Genomic DNA, 6,812 nt, shown 5'->3' on the forward strand with positions numbered 1-6,812 from the left:
TACCTTACTTCAGAAGTGTCTTAGCTAATTAAAGAATCTACTACACAGAGCAATCAAAATGCTAAATAATTTATTCCTTCCAACAAAGCAATCGATAACCAGTATGAGATATTATGTTAAATCTTTTTAATGACTTTTAGAAACATTTTTTCTGATTTCTTTTAAATTCTTTCACATTCCCAAAGTGGTATCCCTTTTACTATATAGTAAAGCTTTGTTTTCCTTTAAAACAATCAACAATAATTCTAATGCAGATGGTGAGTACTCACCCAGAAGTGAGGCATTGCTCTTAAAGCTACTTGGTGTGTCTTTTTTTATTTTTAAGACTAAAATATTGACCTTTTTGTGTTAGGTTTACAAAACTTACTGTTCTGTCCACCAATCATCTGTGTAATATGCGTTTGCACATAGTATATTTTTTACAACAAAGAAAATGTAAATGAAATTATGTGATCTGTGCCTAATGTTTTCTTAGCACAATATATAGATCAATGTTGCTTAAGTCACCAACATAGGGAAAAAATATACAAAAACTTATTTTAATGAAAAAAATACTTTTGTGTAGCTGTTATTTAGATATTTATATTAAACCAAGCCGTATTCTTAGTGCTGCTGAGAATATAATATACTTAATTATGAAATACAGGTGACAGCTTTCAGTATTTTCTTTTGTAATGATCTGTTTTCATATTCAAAGTTTAAATTAGCTTATTTTTTAGTGTGCTACATGGAATTGTGTAATAAATTGTCAGAGGTTTAGATGTAGCAAAATGGCATTTGGGAATTAGTAGTGAAGCAGGTCTGAGTGGTAAAACATCTAAATCTTACTTTTTTTAACCATAATTTTCCTGCCTGATAGATATTTTAAATTTTATATCAAACTACTACTGAGTATTTTTCTTCTCAGCATTTTTGATTTGTTTGTTTTATGAAATGCATTAATGAATGTGCCTACGGAAGCCAACCATGTTGCACACTGGTGGTTTGACTTCATAGGCCCTTTAGTGGAAATGTCATCATTCTATTGAGGTTGTTCTGAAACCCTGTATACTTTTTAAAATGTAAGAAAGGTTTAAAGTAAATAATAAAATAGTATTCTATATATCAAAATCAGACTTTGCTCCAGTTTAATAAAATACTTAACTTGGAACAAGAGTTTACTTGTTTGGGATCAAAATTTAACTGTTTTATATTTCTGTGGTTTGGGTTGCTTACATTAATTCTTGTCCCCAGTTTGCAATTGGCATCTTGGAAAAGTTGAAATGCACATTTTAAGTTTAGATCAGTTCAATGAAACATGATACTATAACTTTTCAGTGGTCATAAATAGGACCTTCAATATGTATTATTTGAGAACAAACACATTTTGATTCCTTAAGTTTGGAGTGTACATATAGTTAGAAAAGACTCAGTAGATGACCTGTATAGGAACCATGAGGTCATGTTTATTGCATTTTCCTCTTCTAGCTTTTTCTCATAATAATTCTAACAACAGTTATGCGCCAGGCACCGTGTTAACTTTTACATATGACATTTAATCCTACTATGACTCTTTGAGATAGCTACTGTTATTCCCATTATAGAGAGGAGGAAACTAGAGAAAAGTGACTTATCCAAGGTCACTCAATAAAGTCAGTGTCAGAAGTTCAGTAACACCCAGTTGTCCTGGAGCCAAAGCCTGCACACTTAATCACTATACATACTCCCCCCCCCCCCAAAAAGCACCTTCAAACCTTTGTACCTCTTTCATACAAAAATTCTCTTTCTTTTTTTCTCACCTGAATCTTTTGCTTCACTTCTTTTTCTGTTCTGGTGATATCTTTTTTCTTGATCTTACAAATCTCTTTGATGAAAACAGCAATTTTAATAAGCCCAAACTTGCCAGGTTAGTCTATAATCTGTAATCTATAATCAAGCTATTTTTTAAAATAGTAAAAGTGAAGCCCCAGGCATGGCATTTCCTTGACATTACTTTTGTTCATTTTTGTTAAGTTTTCCTTGAATAGTTTTTTAAAATCTCTATAAATTTCTTATTGAAAGAGAATTTTTTTTGAAGAAGAGTAGAAATGGAAGTCTTTATTGTAGCCTGAAAGGGGAGCCACTATGAGGCAAGTTTTAGGTTTAGAATCTCTATTTGTTGTAATGTTTCCTGTGTAACTCTAGGGTAAGCCACTTAACTTTCTTTTGACATAGTTTAATATGTGTAATATTATAGAATAAGGTAATACTTATTTTGAAACAACTCTGTCTTTTTCAGAATAATGCATTTTAAGAACAGGAAGCATAGCCGTTATTCTCATCATTATATAGTGTTCTGTGATAATTATCCAATTTGGTTATAAATGACAGAATATATAATTTATTATGTGAGTGTAGACATAAATGACGTTGTTGTGTTAAAGGACTGTGCTCTGTCTTTCCCCACCCTGAAAACTAATTATATATATATATACATAAGTGTGTGGTAAACAAGTAAAGAAGAACAAGATGTGGAGAAGTGCTATGTAACATGCTGAGCATAGCATCACTTGTGTTCAGGTAGAAGCACCGGCAGTGCACGGGAGCCTATGTTACTGTGGATGCTCTAATTTGATGTTTTAGGTTCCAACAGTTGACCTTTTCTCTGAGCAAAACTATTGTAAGATTAAGAAGGTTATGTAGAGCCGAAACCGGTTTGGCTCAGTGGATAGAGCGTCGGCCTGTGGACAGAGAGGTCCCAGGTTCGATTCCGGTCAAGGGCATGTACCTGGGTTGCGGGCACATCCCCAGTAGGAGATGTGCAGGAGGCAGCTGATCGATGTATCTCTCTCATCGATGTTTCTGGCTCTCTATCTCTCTCCCTTCCTCTTTGTGAAAAATCAATAAAATATATTTTAAAAAAAAAGAAGGTTATGTAGAAAGTGGCATATTCTGCAACCAAGTATATAGACATCAGGGAAAACAAAATGACCAGTGTTTCTTGGAAATGAAAGTTTTATCCAGTGCTAGTTTTGCTCTATAATTTAAAATATTCATAACTTTTTAAAAAATAGTAAAAGTGGGCATCTTTTAAAATATTAAGTGATGTGATTAGGTATTTCTTTATTAATATTTTATTTACAATTTATTTTTACAATGAGCATTTACTTTTTTAATAATTAGGAAGAGAAAATAGTTTTAATAAAAATAATGCTGTCTATTTAAAAAATATTTTGACATTTCACTGAACAGTTTTTTTTCTTTCTATAAGTAACATTATACAGTTTTGTCTTAAAAATATTTTGCTTTGGTGATAGTTTATATGATTTTCATAATATTTGTTATTTTAGATAGTTTTTCAGAGAAATTTGATGACCTTCTACTTATGATATTAGATGTTCTTATTTTTGCTTCAACACAATTGGTTTGAAGTGTTATTTGCTGAATTTGAAATGGATATCAATCACTGTAAGGTTTTTTTATGCACCACTGATGACACCTTCTAGCATTTTTTCCCACATCTTTAACCAGAGGATGTCCCTGCATTTCATAGATTGGCAGGATTCTATTTTCAGTCCCCCTATCTAAAAAGGTCATATCTATAACTTTTTAATGCTAATTTTATTCTATTCTTATATATGTTTAGAGGCCCAGTGCACAAATTTGTGCACATTGAAAGGAAATTAATTAGAAGGTGGCTGGAGGGGTGGGACTGGGCGAATCCGGCCAGACATGCCCTAGAGCCAACCTCCTACGGTCCCTCTACAGCTAGCTGCACCTGGTGTAGCCAGGGCTCGAAGGGCATCTGCAGAGTGAGCGGGGTCCCTCTGGCAGGTGGGGTTCCTCGGCCTGGCCTGCAGGGACCAGGCCAAAACCGGCAGTCTGACATCCCCCAAGGGGTCTCAAATTGTGGGAGGGCGCAGGCCAGGACTTGGGACCCACCAGTGCATTTGTGCTCTGGGCCTCTAGTATGCATATAAGACTTTTGGTTAATCTCTTCCCTCCCTCTCTCCTCCCCTCTTCCCTCTGAGATTCATTAGTCTGTTCCATGTTTCCATGCCTATGGTTTCCGCTCTTGTGTTGAGTGTCTGCTCCCTGGTGGTCAGTGTGCGTCATAGCTACCAGCCGGTCAGCTAGTCAGCCGGTCACTTAGGCTTTTACTAGTATATATGTATACTAGTAGATTGCCCATGAAGGTGAAAATAACACAGTAATAAATCTAGCAAGTGTCTGGTGTGTCTGATAGATATTAAACATAAAACACATATAGGATATCAGTACCTTCACCATAGCAAATGGGACCATATTAATTTTTGAGATTCTAAAATTTATAGATGATAAATATCAAGAAACATAGCACATAGAGTAAGATTTATTGAATGGTAGTATTTGCTAAAATTCTAAAACTTTCCCAAATGCTACTTTATTCAAGAGAAATCACTTTTATCTTTGACTTTAAATATTTGACTCCAATTTTATTTTATGTTTTCTACTTAAGCAAGTGTAAATATGGTTGATGCCAGTTAAAAGTGCCCGAATAAACTTTATAAATTCAAAGTTGTGGCATTATTTTAGTTGAGAGGCCCCCACAAACACAAAATCAAGTATAAATGTATATAGCCTGTTCATTCAAATTCAAAATATAGCCCTGGCCAGTGTGGCTCAGTTGTTTGGGCATTGTCCCATGCACCAAAAGGTTGCTGGTTTGATTCAGGGTCAAGGCACATGCCCAGGTTATGGGTTTGGTCCCCAATAGGGGGCATCTAGGAGGCAGTGGATGGATGATTCTCTCTCATGTTAATGCTTTTATCTCTTCCTCTCTCTAAAAACCAATAAAATATCTTTAGAAAAAAATGTCAGACTATATCTTTGAATGCAGTGCAGACTGTAGCAAGTGGTGACCAGTGTTTTGTCTGAGGTTATGCTTGTCACAAACGATTGATCATGGATATACTCAGTGTAAAATACAATTTTAAAGCACTTATGTTCATAATAGAGTTTGAAGTTTAAAATAGGTATTATTAGATCATACATGTTATGCTAATAGCCTCTTCACAGTTATTTCATTTACTTTTCCAGGAATTTTATAATAAAAATGCTAAATTGATATTATAAATGATAGATGTAGAGAAGATTAAAAGATAATTTGTGGAGAAGCCAATAAAAAATTCCTGAAAATACTGGTTTTAATAAGTTAAAATATATTTGGAATTTTCTTATATTTATTATTTTGACAAGGAAAAGATGATTCAAAATTGGTTTTTCAGAAATGCTTGCAGTTATGAATTTTAAAGTAGAGCATAGTTCTTTATTTGAAAGGAAAGAACCACTGTATAATGTATATCTAGGTTTTTGTGAAATGTTTTTCTTGCCAAAGGTTAAAATTTAAAATGAAGTTGTATTAAAATTAAAAATTGTAAATAGATATACATTCAAATTGCTGCTCTCTTCAAATAGATTTTGAGGAAAAACTCTATATCCCAAAGATTAGTTTATTATCCTACTTCCACCACTCCCAGGCAACTAAAAAAACATATGTGTCAAAGATCTTAAAAGTTTACTGGTCATGGCATGTATGGGGGGGGGCAACTGATGGATGTTTCTCTCTCTCTCTCTCTCTCTCTCTCTCTCTCAAATCAGTAAAAAACATATCCTTGGGTGAGGATTAAAAAAAGAAGATAGCAAATTATCAGGTTTTCATTAGTTTGACTTCAGATGAAAGATCTAAGAGATTCATTAGGTCTTCCTATCCTTTTCAGAGTACTCGGTAGACTGGAGGTGTTAAGAGAAGACCTCAAGGATTTCTTATAGAGATTATTCGAATGCTGATATTGTGTCTATTTCATATATCCACCAACTTGCCCTTTCATGTTAGTACCTTTTAATTTCAGACAACTTTATAAAAGAATGAATTATAGCTAATCACTGTAAACTTATTTCCAAATTCTGCCTCTCCTGATTTCCATCCCTTTTACATAACTAATTTCCCCTTTTTCATCTTCAATCAAGATTCATTTTGTGTGTTTTTTTAATTTTTAAAGAAGTATTACCCCTTGAGGAAGTTTAGGGGTCTAAAGGCATAAAAAAGAAAATTAAATCACCCATTGTTCCATTACTGATATATAATTAGATATAACAACTCTTCAATTTTTTTCTTCTTTTTTTTTTTCCACTATGGACTAACACTTTTTCTAACTACTAGTAAAGGATATTTTGGCCCTGCTGGCATGGCTCAGTGGTTGAGCGTCAACCTATGAACCAGGAGGTCACAGTTTGATTCCTGGTCAGGGCACATGCCAGAGTTGCAGGTTTGATCCCCAGTAGGGGGCATGCAGGAGGCAGCCAATCAATGATTCTCTTTCATCACCGATGTTTCTCTCTCTCTCTCTCTCTCCCTCTCTCTTCTCTGAAATCAATAAAACATATTTTTTAATTTTAAAAGAAGGATTTTTAAATGCAGTTATTTATAATATAAGCATTTTTGATGTTATTGTATATTCTTTATGAACATCTTTTTAAATAAAACATTGTCGCTATTTAGTATTCTTACAATTTTTAAGAAAGAAATACTCAGTTAAAATGTATGGAGATATTTTAAGATTATTTATACATATTGCCAAATTGCTTTCCAAAAGGAATGAGCCAGTTTATCTTCACACCAATAATTATCAAGCTATGTTGTTTCACCACAAACTTTCCAGCAGGAAGTCTACAGTAACAAGTAAATTAAGGGAATTGATTTTCACTTTATCCCCTCCCAGGTCCTTTAAGAGGTTGTTTTGTTAATGCAGTTTTTTCTGCTATTTGTTTTCCTAGCATACCGCGCCCCCCCCCCCAATGTAACTAAAATGGGT

General features: G+C 33.9%; 1 protein-coding gene across 1 annotated transcript in view; it reads left to right on the plus strand.

Moving 5' to 3' along the window:
• Positions 1 to 6,812, plus strand: part of RABGAP1L (RAB GTPase activating protein 1-like) — a 391,910-nt gene that overhangs the window by 120,097 nt on the left and 265,001 nt on the right.

Source organism: Myotis davidii, unplaced genomic scaffold (assembly GCF_000327345.1).
Source record: "Myotis davidii unplaced genomic scaffold, ASM32734v1 scaffold580, whole genome shotgun sequence".
Classification (NCBI taxonomy): Eukaryota; Metazoa; Chordata; class Mammalia; order Chiroptera; family Vespertilionidae; genus Myotis; species Myotis davidii.